This window comes from Camelus dromedarius, chromosome 16, assembly GCF_036321535.1.
Source record: "Camelus dromedarius isolate mCamDro1 chromosome 16, mCamDro1.pat, whole genome shotgun sequence".
NCBI lineage: Eukaryota > Metazoa > Chordata > Mammalia > Artiodactyla > Camelidae > Camelus > Camelus dromedarius.
Genome location: NC_087451.1, coordinates 8,422,084 through 8,439,393, shown reverse-complemented (window position 1 = coordinate 8,439,393; position 17,310 = coordinate 8,422,084). Strand labels below are relative to the sequence as shown.

General features: G+C 35.9%; 1 protein-coding gene across 4 annotated transcripts in view; it reads right to left on the bottom strand.

Moving 5' to 3' along the window:
* STXBP4 (syntaxin binding protein 4) overlaps positions 1-17,310 on the bottom strand; it is a 167,106-nt gene that overhangs the window by 73,962 nt on the left and 75,834 nt on the right. The gene's annotated exons all lie outside the window — the stretch shown is intronic.

The window sequence follows — 17,310 nt, the reverse complement described above, 5'->3', positions numbered from 1 at the left end:
ATCACAGGGATGGATAAGCGTGGGACAGGGAGAAGAGGAAGGGGACAGGCAAAAAGGGATTTGGCTTGGACAAGGGTGGCAGTGGTGGAAATGGTGTGAAGTGGTTAGATTCTAAATGTAGTTTGAAGGGAGAACAAACAGAAGAGTTCATCTTCAAGAAGAACTTTACTTAGCACCTACTGCATCCAGACAATCATGCTATGTGTTTAAAAAATACAAAGGGGAAAAGGCAAAAAGTCGTTTCCCTTTTTTGGTTCAGCTTGGAACATTCAGTATGACTTAGATAAGTGGAGGGAGAGGGCAGGACACGTTCCACAAAACAGACAATGTGGGCAAAGGAAGAGGGACAAGAAGGAATCTGAATGTGGTGCATCTCAGAGATGACAACTGATCACTTTTGACTGGAGTAGATGCTTCCAATAGGGGAGCAATGGGTAAAAAAAGATTGGAGAGAGGGAGGGAGAGGGCTGGGCTCTGTTAGAAATCGCATGACAGGCAAAGGTGCTTGGATCTGGGGAAGTCTTGAAGCCCGGGCAGAAACTGATGAGGACACAGTGCTTTAGAAAGCTAAATTCGGCAGGAGGTGCAGGATGGAGAGACGTGGCCACCCAACTGCCTGCTATACCCTTGATTCAAGTAACTTTATTTCCTTATTTTTTTTAAAGTAATAATAAAAGGTATCTTTAGAAAGAAATACCTAAGGAAATAAAGGACATCTACCTAGCTACCCCATCAGCCAGTCCAGCCCAGGTGATCAAGGGTCACCAGTGCCACCGCTGACTGACCTGACATTAGACTGCTGCTGTGCACACAGGAGGTAATGGGTTAGGATGTGTGGACGCGGCTCTAAATGTTCCACGTGGATCAACTTAGATAATCCACCCCAAGCTGTGTGAGGTATGTCTATTAGTATCCTTTTTAATAGGCAACTGAAAGGTTAAGTAACTTGCTCAGAATCACAAAGCTAGTAAGTGGCTGAGCTAGGATTTGAATCCAGACAGTCAAACTACAAAGTTCATGGTCTTGGCTACCAACTACAGAAAATGTTAAAAAAAAAAAAAAAATCACTTGTAGGTGAGCTTCTCATCAGTGCCCAGCCCCGTGTGAGCTTAGAATGTGGCCATTACAATATATTCAAACACCGCTGAGCCTGTTACACTGTTCCCCATTTTCCATTCAATCAAGCTTGGAAAAAAAAAAAAAAAACAAAACCTGCCACTGAAGAGAAAGAGGAGGGGCAGAGAATTCTTCATAGCTGCAATGAAGAATAACTAATTTGATGATTTGTCTCCTTCACACTCACTCCATGCAGCTTTTATTCCTCTATAAAAACAGCACTTTTATTTTTGTTCAAAGAATGCTAGTTAATTAAATGAAGAGTCTGGATGGAATTTATATAGCCATTATAGTGCACTGATGGTAATATGGTGTGAAATGCAGTTGGGTGGTAAAAAGATGCAGAGGTTTTGATGCTGAATAAATTCATGCTATTTCTTTTGTAAATGTATAACTGTCAGGTTGGTAAATGTGACCCCTTAGCAAAGTTCTAGCCCAATTCCCACTGAATGGCTGTTTAAAAGATTAGTGCATTGAAATGACGACTCTTAGAGGAAGCAGTAAAGAAAAGAGAGTAGCAGTGCGCCGTTCTTAGCAATACACGATCACATAAATCCGTTTTTTTCTTTTCCTCCTGGGCTGTCTTCTAATAACTGCAAAGCCTCCTGTGTCAGTAACAATTGAGTCAGAATTTCCCCAGTACCTCACCACAAGCCTGAAATCCCATCAGGGTAAGTGTGGCAGCCAGTTTACTGATTTACTTTGTATTACGTAGAGATTAATTCAGTTTAGAAAGTTTAGAAAATAAATGAGAAACTAAGAGGTAATATTAAATCAGAAAAATCAACATAAGCGTTATGCTTTTTAATACTAAGCAATATGAGCAAATGTACTCGAAGAGAATCCTGAGTCATGAGGTCAAATCTCTGACCTAACATTTTTTTAGTGACACTGAGGAAGCGCCCTCCACTCACACTGTCCCACTGCAAAATGAGGATTTTCCACCTCACGATTTCACAATGAGTCTTCAGGGACCAGCAGAACAAATTCTTCTTTGAAAGTGTAATTCAAACTAACGAACATCTTTGTAGGCTACAAATACTTTGAATTTAGCTATGTGATTGTATTGAGACAAAGAGCAGTATAAACTCAAACAGCATAAGCTTGGACAAAAGACAATATGCTGTTTTTCCACGTACAGCACATCCCCCTCCTTAAGACACTAAAATGACACAGAATAAAAAACATGGGCATTAGACGAGATACATGGATATAAGGTTAGAATCTTAGACCTGTGATTTTTTTTTCATTTTTTGGCAGTATAATTCTCTAAGATTCAGTTTGTCCATTCGTACAATGGTAAATAATAACACCTACTTTATAAGATCAAATGACTCTCACAAGAGGGTTAAAGAAACCATGAAGGTTCTCAGTACAGTTTTCCCCCATTCCTCTTTACTGCTTTTGAAACACACACATAATCACCTGTGTGACTAGAGGCCTAGACTAGATCAAATAATTGAGGGCTTCCTTGAGGTACTCAAATAGTAATACCAGTTATTGAACTTTAGAGAAGTTGTTTGCAAATATCATATGCACATGTCTATTTTAACATTAGCAACAATTATGTAAAACTGCTCCTTCTCTAGCGGTGAGTCGTAACGGCTCCCGAAGGTAGAAGGAAAAAGCTCTAACTGCAGTCTCACATGGGTAATTAGGCAGCACACCCACATCACTAAACTTAGAAGTTCTGTAATTTTTAAGCTAATCAGTAAATCTTTCAAAATGTCAATGGCTGACAGGAGAAAAGGGAGGCTGCAAAGAGATAATATGTTTTAGTATAATGTAACTTATGCTACCAGAGCCCCAAAGAACACTTCTCTTATCAGCTTCCTACATTCACTCACTGGAAAACCCTTCTTGGTCTCGATCCCATTACAGCTTGTGAAAAATATTAAGGGTTACTGCAGGAAGAGGGCTGTTGAAGGAAAAGTATTTAAAAGCAAGTTATATCCAGTTTCCTGAACTTATGTTTTGAATTTATTAAATATGTTTAATATTCCTCCAAATGGATGATCTGAAAGTAATTTGTTAGATATTCACAAAATGAATCTATTACCCATCCCTTAACCATGGACACACTTGGGGGAGAAGATGAATTCACAGAACTTTATATATGACTCTGATACGTGCTCTCTCCTTTCCTTTTTCTTACTCCTCCTCGATGCATACATCAAGCCCATTATTCCACCACCATACCTCACCAGTTACTAAGCACTGTGAAGTCTTCTTCCATGATTTATTTGCAACATTCCTTAATATCCATTCTTACCACCACTGTTCATGTGTTCATCCCCCATGCTTAGGTACTATGAAAATCATATAAGTAATCATACTGCCTACTGTGTTCTTCACTATAATGTATTCTGCATACTTTGGAATGATCAATTTTCCTAAAATATTGCTTAGGTACTGAAGCTAAGGTAACCAGGGAAAATATTGCTTACATGGTACATGATAAACACACCCTCAACCTCCATACTTCAAGGTTCTCCACTATTTGCTCCTAATCAGTCTTTCTGGTTTTAGCATATTCAACTCTCCTACAGGATCACCCTATCCAAGTACACTCATGTCCCAAGTTTACCAGACTAAACTCTCCCACCTCGAAAACGCTTTGAAGCACATTATTCCTTCCACTAGATGGATAGACTTTTCCTCTCTTTCCTTCATCCAGTCCTCCTCTAGCCTGCAAAATCTATTCCTGATTTTAACTTCTCCAATCTTTCCAGACCACTTCAGCTTACAATGATTTTCCCTTCCTTTTATTCTTAATAATATCTGTTGTCTGTAATTAATCACATACTACTTTGTGCCTCCTACTGCTGTGTTGAGCTGTCATTAAAATATTAAATATTTTACTACCTAGTTTTCTAAAGTCAAAACATCTTGACTGCCCAAATTAGAACACAAGCTGTCTGAGAGTAAAACCCTATTTAATATTAACAGGTGCTCCATTTAACATAAACATGAGATATAACTGTGTTGACAGACAATGAAAGTAACTGTTTTGTTTTTCACATATAATAATTGCCTTAGAGAACTTTATGAGGTAAGAAGCTTTCATGGGAAAGTTCTTCCTAAAAGGTTTCAATTTTACGGGAATACAAGTAGAACTGTATTTCATTTAAATACTTATAATTATAAACCATGCTCTGTAAGACATCACCGAACAGGAAGCAAATCATTTCATTATGCTCTTTTCATATATAAGTTAAACAAAATCCTTTTACAGTATTCATCAAGCAAATGAGATTACATCTAAACCACATGGAATAAAGAAAATATCAAGGTCAAAAAAGGACAACTATACTTTATGGTGTTTGACAATTTTATTTCTTGGTTTTTTGTTAAATAGATTTAAAATGTAGAGATTTAAAAATTATGCACACTAGTTTATATTTCCCTAACATTTACAATTTTCCATCATAAGTTAATATAATAAATACATACTCTCAAGGACTATGTAATCTTTAAGGTTCTTTCCAACCCCACCCCATATCCCTGATTCTGTGATCTACATGGTGACAGTTTTTTGTAAAGTGTGCACAAGTAATAGATTATTTGTAGATCCAAGAAACAAAGATTTTCTTTCATTTGTATGAGAAAGCAAAATCCTCACTTTGCAAAGGAAGACTTCGTTAAGCTTTCTGGAGGAAAAACAGGTCAATCAAATTATAATTAGCTCTAATTAACCCTCCTAAGAGCTGTCATCTTCTTTATCTGCAGCTGCCTCATTCTCCAAAAGGTGTAAAATCAAGTTCTGCCTCTGAACATCAAAGAAAATCAAAGAAACAATGTTCAATCTCCGTTTATAAACAGAAGTCCCTAATCAAAGACAGGCACACAAGTACACCTATCTGATAAATTTTACCACGTGAACTCGTTCACAATATAAATATTAATTAGTTAACACTCTGTTTTGACAATATATTTAATCCTACACATGTATTTTCTGGTTTACTGAAGGCTGATATAAAAGAAAAAACTATTTTTCTATTTCCCCAATTCTGGTTACAAAAGTACTGAAAGGAAACATTTACAGTATTTGAAATTTCCTTTTGTAATCGAAATTTAAACCCTGTTCACTGAAACCTAGTACTGCTCCCAAGTTACTTTTCCAGCTATTAAATAGTTAGAATTCATCTGAAGTTTAGCGTTTAAGGGAGTTCTGGCTTAAAAACAGAAACATACTCCTTCCAAATTAAACTTTAGGGTTCTAATTCAATTGGAATCAAAGCTTTGTCAAATTTTGTTTGTGTTAGAGAAACCTACCCAAGAATTTCAAATTTGAATCTAGATAGAGTAAGATTTAAATAATAAGCATGATTCTTAAAGTTGATTTGAAAGAAAAAAGTCAGCGAGAACTGGTAAGCAAACGCTGAAAAACAAGAAGAAGAAGGACAGAAAGAAAGAAACAAATAAACAAGCAAACAGGGTGGGACATGGCCCAAGGATTTCAGGCCTGTCTGGAGCTACAAAAGTTGGTATTGGCCAAAGAAAAGTTAGATAAAACATTCATTCACCCAAGATATATTTATTGACAAAGCAACTGGAAAGATCAGATAGCCCCAAACAGCCCTAGATTACATGAGAATTTAATTAGCGGTAATGGAAATACCACAAAACAATGAGTGGTTGTAACAACAAACTACTTAGAAAAGAAAAAGTATAAAGTGTAGACCCTCATCTCATACCATATACCAAACAGAACAATTTCTTAGACGGGTTAAATAAAGAGAGGCATGGGAGGAAAAGTAGGTAAATATGTGTCTGATAGTGATGAAATTTTAAAAAGTTAAAAAAAAAGGTGAAATCACACAAAAAAGATAGATTTGACAACACAAAAACACCAGTGTTTAAAAGTGTTAAAAATTAAAAACGCAGTTTGCATATGGGGGAAATATTTGCAACAGATTTGATAGAAATAGTGTTAATAACTACAGTGCAAAGAGATCTTATAAAATGATGTGGGAAAAGGGGGAAAAGTTATTGATTACGAATACAAGAGAAGTGAAGAAGAAAAGTATAGTAGGAGGGGGCTGCAGATGACATAAGGAGCATATATGGTCTGGAGTGACAGAAAGTCACCGTGTCAGGAAATCAGCTGCCTTCAGTATGAGGGAATGTGACGGAATTCACAATTTAATTTGAAATCTCTGGTTGTGGACAATGTTGGATGGCCATGAATCAAGGTATGTACCTTATTTTCACATAGGGTAATTTATTTAAGTAGGGTTAGGTGCGACTAGAGAAGTCTTGTTTTTCATTCTAAAATAGTTTGTGAATAAATCATTTAACACAAGGTCCTGAGTCACACAGCAAAATAAGAGTACTGAAAATGTTTCTCACATGTTCAACTGCCAAGATAGGAGTTTTATAGCATTAACTGCCTTATCACTACTTCCTCCTTGGGTAAAATTTACTAGTTTGTCACCCAAGGTAATATATATTGCTCTAACATTAAGAAACAACAAAATGTTTGGCACCTAGATAGACGTTTGAGATACACCCTGAAAGGTGCTCTCTTAGTAACTGACTGGTGGAATTTTAGAGATCTGTATTTGTTTGTTTTTAGTTAAAATAAGGAAAATTATAGGGATAACATCTATTTTGGTATATAGTCAAGCCTCTGGCAACTCACCAGCTGTAAGGCACCTATTATGAATTACTTTCTAGGAAGTGATGGTTTTGCTCTATTTTTCTTTTTTTCTTTTTCATTTTTCTTACTCGATTGAGAGCTCCTTTTAGGGAGTATGTCTAGCTTTCATAGAACATTCATATAAATGAGCATTAAATATGTGAAGCCTTGCCAAATCTCCCTCATAAGTTACTGCAGGCATGAGTGAAGCAACTGATGAAAGAATGCTGAATGTGGTCCCTGAGCAGCCAAAAAATAAGTTGCTCACAACACGGACCCCAGAACCCTAAAACCCTAAGCCAATCAATTACTGAAAATACTGTAATCAAATTGAACTAAAAGGTTTCTGTGAAGAGTAAGATCACTTCCCTTCCAAATTTCTCCAACCCTGAAAATTCTGTGATTCTAGTTATTCTCACATAGTTAAAATGGGTTCTTACAGTATCAATAGGACAATAATATTTCTCTCAGAATTCTTATCATCGTAAGAACTAGCTTAAAAGGAGGAGATTATTTGGAAATGGGTCTTCTGAAATATACATCTTTGTTTGCCAGAGCTTGCTTAGAACGCTGAATTCTCCTCCAGTGAGTCACCAGAAATGGCTGCTGTCGGGGCAAACAGGAATGCCAACGGGGCTGTCTTCGCCTCCTTTTCCAAACAGGCTGTCTTTAACTTTGGCAGCTTCTTGGGCAGAGTCTAACATGGGAGACTACAAGGGTCATGTCTCTGATTCTCATAAAGGGAATTCTCATAAAGTTAAAACATAAACCCAACCAGGTTTGTTTAATAAGATCCTCCACTCAGATGGCTATGATTTTAAGAGTTTTACAATTTCTTTCCTCAAAGAGGGTGTTTTGTTTGTTGGTTTGGTTTTGCTTTTTTAGAAAATCATTTTAAGACCACTGCAGATTATACACAGTTGTAGGAAATAATACAGAAAGGTTTCCTGTACTCTCTACCCGGTCTCCTCCAATGGTTGTGCCTTGCGTTAGTACAGCAGAATATCACAACCAGGAAATTTCACTGGTATCATTCATCAACCTTAATAGGATTTCACCAGTTTGATAGGCACTCAGCAATGAAAAGAACAACCTATGAATATACAAAACAACCTGGATGGGTCCCAGGGAAATGATGTTGAGTGAAAAAAAGCCAATCCCCAAAAGTGACATACTATATGATAACATTTATATAACATGTTTGGAAAGACAACATTATAGACATAGAGAACAGATTAGTGGTTGCCAGGTGTTAGGGGATGGCGGATGGAAGGAGGTGGCTGGGACAGCAAAAAGAATAGCAGGAGGGATCTTTGCAAAGAGGGTTTTTAATAGAAAATACAAGTTGACATCCTGAGGTTACAAGTGACCATCTGAAATGGGAACACAGGGACATTTTACTACAGTCCCCTTTTAGAACAGAAAAAAACTGACAAATCAAATACATGCATTTTTCTTCTTTTTTTCCTCTAAAAATGAGATTGGCATCTTGGAATATCTACTAGTTCCACACTGAACTATTATAAAAAGTTCAGATCACATACCAATTCTAAAAAGTTGAGACTTCACTGTTTCTTCAATAAATGCAGAAAGGAACACAGTCTCTCAAAGTGTGAAAATATGGATACTTCTTTAGTAATCGCATACTGTCATTTGTTTTAGAGATATAGCTAATCTGTTCTTAGTTTCCTCTGTTGCTTAACCCATAAACCAAGAGAGCTCACATGCCGGCTGTACCAGCTGTATCTAAGCTCATGCCCAACCTCAACTGTCCACAGAGAATCCTGTGCTGCTGATTCGACCTCACATTTCTGCCTCAGAACCTCACATCCTCCTCAAGCGTTCAACCCAACCTCTGCACAGATGAGGCCAACTACATCGGGGCTTATCTGAACTTAGAGAAGTTGCCAAATGAACAATTTCCCCTGTTTCTTCAGGGCAAAGACTGGTTCAGACAAGCTAAATATTTTGGCTTTGGACTGTTCACCAATTCATTGCTGCCTTAGGTCATAACACTATGCTGAAAGGAACTTTAAAAACAACTTAAGTGTGAGAGTAGGTTTTAGAAAGTTGATCAAAGGAAGTTGTTAGAAAAATGGCCCATGCCTGTTAAAAGTTGTTAGAACTTGATGGAAAAAAAAAAAAAAAACCCAAGAAGTGTATATAATTTCATGGGAAACTGTGCTCATGGTTTTAAGCAGTAAGGTTGGATTATTCCATAAGGCATAAAAACTCATCAAGAATACTTAGATTTTAGAGAACAGTACCACCATTCTTTACAAGACAGCAGAGTATTCTGGTAGCCATCCCTGTTTGGAAAGAATACCAATGTACCTGACCCTTCCCGTGAAAAAGGGCCCCTTCTCAGCTTGCTCTCTCGTTTTATTAATTTCTTTCTTCCTTCACTCTCCCTTCCTTTTCCCCATTCTCCTTATCTCCCTTTCTTTTAGTTCTTCATTGCTTTCATTTTGGTCATTACACTAAGCAAAAGTAAATTAATTTCCATAATTTAAAATAGCTAATGTACCTTCAAAAGGGGAGATTATTCTATTTTTAGGATCAGGTCACTGTCTCACAATAATTCAATGAAAAGTTTTAAGTGAACGGAAGATACCAAATTGTGTTCTCTTCTCCCTTTGGGAGCAACTGGTAACCATCATTGTAAAATAAATTGAAAATCAATCTAGTGGTGTTTTAATAATTACGTTATCTATGTACTTAAAGAATTTATATGGTGTAATTATGAGTACTGCACTGATTTCATGTCAAGATCTTCACAAGGATACTAAAAAAGGTGGAAGAAACTTTGCCAAATTTCACAAATCTCAAATGTCTGGTTTTTAAAATTAAAAAAAAAACTTAATTTATTTATTATTGCACTATTTAATTATTTTATTTTTGGCGGGGGTAGGGGAGGCAGTTATGTTTGTTTATTTTGGGAGGAGGTGCTGGGGATCGAACCCAGGACCTCATGCATGCCTAGCACGCACTCTACCACTTGAGCCACATCCTCCCTGCTAAAGGCTTTTAAGAGAAGAATTAATCACCTTACTTTCTATTTGCAATTTTTAAAGGCTTTTTTGCTCATTGTGAAAAAGGAATCTATCCTTGGAAAAATGGAGAGCCAGTGTTTTCTCTAAAGCATAGGAACTCTTTCATTAACAATAAGTCCGTATCACTGAAATCCCCTTTAAACAGAATATTAACATTCTACGTACATAAGAGAAGGTGAATGGTATGCATGATCAATATACTAGAAAAATGGACATTTTAGGTTGATTTGGGGCAGTATGTTTTTACTGCAAGTGTGTGTTTCTGAAATGAAGAGTTGTGTCAGGATGCAGGCACTCAGGTTTGTACACATAGACATATACATATCTTTCAAATGATTTTTGCTAAAACTGGAAAATATGCAACAAATAACACTATGAATTAAAACATCTTTACTCTCAATCTCATTTCTCCTATTTTGTTAATTGTATTATTACAGCCTCTCAGTCACCAAATTACAAGGCCTTCACCACCTTCTCTGTTTACTTTTGCACGTGCTGTCACTGTTAAGTCTGGCTGACTTTACCCTCGTGGCATCTTTCACATAGACTGCTCTGGGGTACTTGGTATAATTCCCTTGCCACTACCCAGTTAAATCCTCCACTGTCTGTTATTTGGACAAGCACTTTCCAAATTTTAAGGTACATATAGATTACTCAAGGACTTGTTAAATGCAGATTCTGTTTCAGTAGGTCTGAGGTAAGACCTGAGACTCTGCATTTCTAAGTTCCTGGTGGTGCTGACACTGCTGGTCCTGGACCACTCTTTATTAGTAAGGATGCAGAGTTCTAGACATGCACTGTCCAGTGTGGCAGCCACTAGCTATATGTGGCTATTGAGCACTTGAAATATAGCCGAGTTGACTGAAGAATTGATTTCTTAACTTAATTTTCATTAGTTTGCATTTAAATTAAAAAATTAATAAGTGTAAAATATTTTTCCATTACACAAGATTTTATTGTTTTGGTAGAATTATATTTCACTTTAATCATTGCATTATTTAAGACATTAGTGTTGAATTGTAGTGTTTGTGTCAGGCATGTGAGTTATGTATGTTGTATACATAGACACATAACTGATCTGGTTACTCTCAATGAATCAATTTAAAAAAATTTTTATACAATAGTGTGTTTATCTACATATTTCATGCAGGAAGCATCAGTTACAGTAACACCTGTGCAAATCATGATAGGTAACTAAACTGAAATACTTATTTTTATTAGAATGTAGTTAAATTATTTTTGTATTTAAAAAAGTAGGTATGGAAAAAATTTTAATTTAAAATGAAGATATATTAGTAATGCAGAATAACATACAGATGAATTAACTAGTGATATAACCAGGATTTAAAAAAAGAGACTGGAAGAAATGTTGCAAATTTCATAATGAATGCAACTGCAATTTACCAAGCTGTTTGTTGTATAAATTTTTTTAGCATATGAAAAGTGAACAACTAAGAGATTTTTGCAAATAGTCAAATAAGAACCAATGAAATTAGTCACCTGAAATCAGAGGCAAACATTCAACATTTGTTAACTTTGGCCAGTTATAAAATGGCTTGGATTTTTTGCATAAAAGAATAAACCATTTTTAGATCAACATGATAATTTCAGTTATGATAGAAGATTAGAAGAAATATGTTATAAAAAAAGGAAGTTCTTCAATTAAGTCACAAAACAAATGCCCACAGAATATAAGAACTCTTTAACAATATCAATGATCAATTGATTCAAAATTTGAGAAGCTACAAGTAACTTTAATTTCAGTGAGTCATGTGATAGAGGAGACACTATCAAATTCATACTTTAGTCAGGTGTTGTCTTAAAGGACTCCTAAATTTACAACAAAAAGTTGTCAGTCTGCAGCTTTTTTTTTAAAAAAAAAATAGACTTATGGTGTAGCTACTTTAACTTTTACATCTGTCAAACAAGAGTTTCAACTGGATAATGGAGAGAAGTTTTTTTAAATCATGATAGATGATACTGTAGTTATGTTGGATCAAAAATTCAGATTTACTGACATTTCCAAACAAGAAGTTGTTTTCTTTATTGTTTCATGCCAGTGTATGATACATTTTGAAAAAATTTTTCTGCTCAGTTCCTGAAGTTGATTGTATGAAAAACATCATGGATACAGTTGCTCACCTTGTTTAATATATATGTGCAAATTCTATGAATCTTCACTAGCTTAAAAGACAATGAATTTAATGATCCTGCATTCCTTGCCAGTGCTCTTTGGCTAAGTTTTGGAAGAGCTTTATAAAGATTTACTGTACTTTTAACTCCAATGGAAGATTTTCTTAAAACAAAAGGAATGACTGCCTGATATTCAGTAATCAAAGGCAAAAAATGGCAATGTGATTTACATTTTATTATCAATATCACACTGCACATGAATGAGCTAAATTTGAAGCTTTAAGGAAAGAGAAAGCTTATCTGTGAAACTAGACAAGTATAAGAAGTTATACTAACATTGTAACTCTTCATATTGTAAATCATAATAATGATTTATGTATGTCTACCATAAATCTATATGTAGATTTCACTTATTGATACATTACATAAATTAGTTCCAAACACTTGAAAAATTTTGAACTATGTTTAGTTGATATTGATAAATTTACTGTTGCTTTTAATATATGCAATACTCCTTTGAATTTGATGTTATTTATACTGAGTTGACTAGAATCAGTGATAGAAAAGATGTAGCTTTGAAATGATTTTGCTTCAAAGATACAGTCTTCTAAAAATATGAAAAAGTTTTGCCAATATGGACTTAAATATTAAAAGTAAAAGATTTTCAGCATTCATTTCAGTTACTGGAAACCTTTTAACTCTATTTGGCATATTTGGGTATACGAATCTGCTTTTTCAACTACAAATCTTGTTAAATCTAAACACAGCAGTATTTCTAATAAAAATTTAGTGTACAAATTAAGATATGCTATAATCATAAAAATAGTAATGGACTTCAAAGATACATTATGAAAAAGAATGTAAAAATATCTCATTAATGATTTCTATTGAACAGTGCAGGGCTAGACTATTATAGAAGCTTCTTATCTGATACCCGGTTACTTCCAAAATTGCTGTAGGTTAATTTTCTTAAAGTAAATTTTCTTTATTCATCTCTTCATCCATTCACTAATATTTATTGAGCACCTGCTACTCTATGTCAGTGATTGATATAAGATAATTGGAGAACAAATGAAAGATAGCTCACCTCCTCATGAAGCTTAACCTCTAATTGGTGGATAGAAAGAACAAATCCATAAAAGTATATAATACATGAGACAGCAATCAGGAATACCAAAAAACTTATCCACAAACAGTGAGAGTTGGAGCAGGTACGTCAGAGGGGCTGGAGAACTAGTAGGGGAGATGAGAAGAAAAAGTGGTAAAAGATGAGGTCACCGAGGCGAGAGGAGTGTGGGGAAGGGGGATAGGACTGAGATCAAGGAGGCTGTTACAGGCTTTGACATTTGCTTGTAGACCTCTACTTGTAGGATTCTGGCTTTAGCTCTGAGTGAGATGGAAAGCTCTGGAGAGTGCTAACTTCAGTTTTAAAAGAATATTTCTGGCTGCTGTGTTCAGATTAGCCTGTATGGGGGTAGGCAAGGGTAAAAGCTGCGTGATCTGTCAGGAAGCTATAATTACAACACAGGCAGGAGATGATGACGGCTCAGACCAGAGATAGAAGTGGTGAAAAGTGGCAAAATTCTGCATTTTTTTTAAAGTAGGGCCAAAAAGTTGGACGTGGAGTACAAAGGAAAGAGAGGTCAGATTACAGGTAGAGCATGTAGATCTTGTTTCTCCCCTTGTCAAATGTCTTCAATGGCAGTGCACCGTCCAAAGCCTCAGACTGGTATTCAGGTGCCTGTATGCTCTGGCCCCAGTATACCAACTCCTCCACACGTTTATTTCCTAACACCTTCACTTGTCCATGTTTCCCTTATGTTCCCGGGCCTTTAATAATGATTAGATAATGGTAATGATGATAAAAGAATATAAATCAAAACTTATTATTTAGGAACTTAACTATATTTCTGACAGTTTTATGCTCTTAAACTCTCAAGTGCTATGAACAAATGATAAGACAGACATTATCATCACATTTTTAGACATGAACACAAACATATTACCAAATAATAGTAAAATTAGCATATAAAGTCCTGACTCTAAAGACAGGACTTTCCCTTTCACACCATATAATTTTCATCCTGCATCCTCTGCCTGGAATGTGCTTTCCTTTCTATGTCTGGTGCAGCTCATGTGCCCACCTTCTCCTCCTATTACTACTAATAATGACCATAATAATATTTGTTGAGTGCTTAACAATGTGCTATACACATTTATACTATGCGTATTACCATATTTTATTAAGTATGCTTAATATTATAAAGCTTTTACGCTCTAAGCATTTAGGAGAAAAGGAAATTGGAATTAAATGTAGAACCTCTCCCCACCTTATTCTACATGGAAAAATTAACAAAAGATTTATAAATGTCCACTTTCAGGACGCAAAGAAACACTAAAATGTAAAAAGGTCTGGCCACGGAAACTGGCGCAGGCGTTGAAGATACAGAATTAAAAAGGCATACCAATTAAAGGATAAAAAAAGTTAATAAAATGGGGGTCTAAAACCTGGCCAAAAAATAGAGGACTTTTAAACACTTTTTATTTGAAAATAACTTCAAATGTACAGAAAAGTTGCAAGAATAGGACTAGTAATTCTTACACTCTTTGCCCAGATTTACTAATTCACAGATTTACCCCTTTGCCAGTATGTTCATGAGTGGGAAACAAAGTATTCTTGCAAACCACTGATATTTCAAGGCTGTTGCCGCTGAGATTTTGCATGTTCTCAATCTCTCTCACATATGTGTGTGTGTGTGTGTGTGTGTGTGTGTGTACACAATTTTTTTCTTAACCATTTGAGTCTGAGTTACATACATCATGGCTCTTTACGCCTACAAACTTCAGTATTTTCTACGTATAAGGATGTTCTCTTACACAAGCACAGAACAGCCATCAAATTTAAGACGTTTAACATAGAGCCAATTCTTTTAACCTACGATCTGTACTCCAGTTTTGCCAATTGACCCAGTAATATCCTTTACAGCATCCCCCCATTCCAATACAGGATTCAGTCTAGGGTCAGGTATTGTGTTCAGTTTTCATATCTCTTTAGCCCCTTTTAATCTAGAATCTTCCCTCCTCTCCCTTCATCCTGTCTTCCCTTCCTTTCTCTCTTCCTTCCTGTCTCTCATGCTTCCTTTCTCTGTCTCCCTTGCTCCCTCCTTCTTTTGTCCTTTCTTCCTTTCTCCCATCCTTTCTTTAATCTGTCTTTCCTTCCTTCAATCTGTCTTCCCTTCCTTCTTACCTTCCTTCCCTCCTTTCTTCTTTCCTCTTTCTTTTCTTCTATTGCTTTCTGTCACTGATGGTTGTAAAGAATATAACCCCCTCCCTACCTCTCCCATCTCTTACTCACACACACACCCCCCTTAAAAAAATAAAACTGTCCTTTACTTGGGGTTTGTCTGGCGCTTCCTCGTGGCCAGGTTCGGGTTCATACATCCTCAGCCATAATACTACACAGGTGATGTTGTGTCCTTTCCAAGGTATCACATTTGAAGTCATATATGTTGTCTGTTCCTCACTGGTGCTGTCAATTTTTAGCACCAGTCTGGGAGTCGCTTGATTTCAGTACTATATAATTAGTGTTTTTCCCCTTGCAATTAATAAGCAGTTTATAGAGAGCTACTTTAAAACCATGTAAATATGTCAATGTTCTGCTCTTCATAAAAAAATTCCCCCTAGATTTAGCATTTTATGATTCCAGTCTGATCCAGACGTTACTAAAACAGGTGCAAAATGCTGACTTCCCAAATCTGGCAGCCTCTCTTTAGTTACCAGTCAGCACTCAGTAGTCTGTAATAAGCAAGAGCCCTCTGTTCTTCCCATTAACTAACTCATCTCTTCACTAATGGTATGGACTCATCAATCAGTATTTTTTCAATGGTTTGTAATTCATTACTAAACTTAATTATTTTGGTGCTCAAGTACTTCCACATTGGCCAGTGGGGACCCCTCCTAGCTGGTTCCTTGTGACGCTCCCATCATTGTGGGCATTTCCTTATTTTCTGGCATAAGATGTTTCAGGCTCATTTTGTACTTACCTCCACCCCCACCCCCCCGCCGTGAAATCAGTCATTTCTCCAAGGAGCCTGGGATCCTATCAGTGGGGAATGGTCTCTGGGCAGTTAGATATACTATGTGCTCATTGCTACTGGGGTGCCTGCTTCTTAGAACACACACACTCACACACACGTGCACACACACATATATACATGGGCACATGTGAATATTCATATTCACATACATACATATATATTTTAGTAATTATGCATTCCCAATGATACCCTCAGTTCCAGTCTATCCACAGTATTCTTTCCTGACTTCCTTCATTCTATTTTGTATGTCTTTGTTTTTTCATTGAGATCCTGGCTTTCAACAACAGTGAGTACATTTTCTGAGACTTATATTACATCTTAAAATTTTAGAATAGCTTTGATTACACCTCTGAAACAACAAAACATACTAAAAATGGTTTGGGATTTGTTTGCAATTCTTTTCTAACTCAACCCCAACCTGTCAAACACTGAACACAAATACTGTGTTCATAAGTTACCTGAGTTTTTTTTTTTCTTTAGAATGTTTATGGTATTCACTTGAAATGCAAATGAATTCATTTATTTCAGTTTGCTTGTAGCTTTAAGATCATTTCTCTTTCCTATCTTTATTGATTTCTTTATATATCTTCTGAATGCACAGAATATTAACATGCACCCAAAAGTAAAAACTATAAAAAGGTCACTCCTGCCTGCATCTTGGCCACTCTGTGTCTACCCACATTGTCGATAACCAATTTCACTGCTGCATAATTTATTCTTCTTCTCGTTTCTTTTGTAAAGATAAACAGAAACACATGATAATTTCTCTTGTTAATAGAGGATAGCATACTATATATACTCTGCTCTTTTTGCTGGATAGTATCTCCTGGAAATCACTCTGTATCTTTGGAGAGACCTTCCTTATCTTTCCTGCAGTGGCATAGTGTGCAATTGCAGATATGGACCATAGTTCATTCAATCACTTGTGCTTAGAAATTAATGTAGTTTCCAATATTTCCTAGTTACAAATAATACCACAATAAATATTGTGCATATGTATTTTTTTTATGATCCCACTTTTTTTTAAACATTTTTTATTGAGTTATAGTCATTCTACAATGTTGTGTCAAATTCCAGTGTAGAGCACAATTTTTCAGTTATATGTGAATATACATACATTCGTTGTCACATTCTCTTTCATTGTGATCCACCACAAGATCCTGTATGCATATATATTTTAATATTATTAGAGGTACATCTTCAGGCTAAATCCCTAAAAGTGAGGTTGCCAGGTTAAAGGGTAAATGCATAGATTTGTTGGAAATGCCAA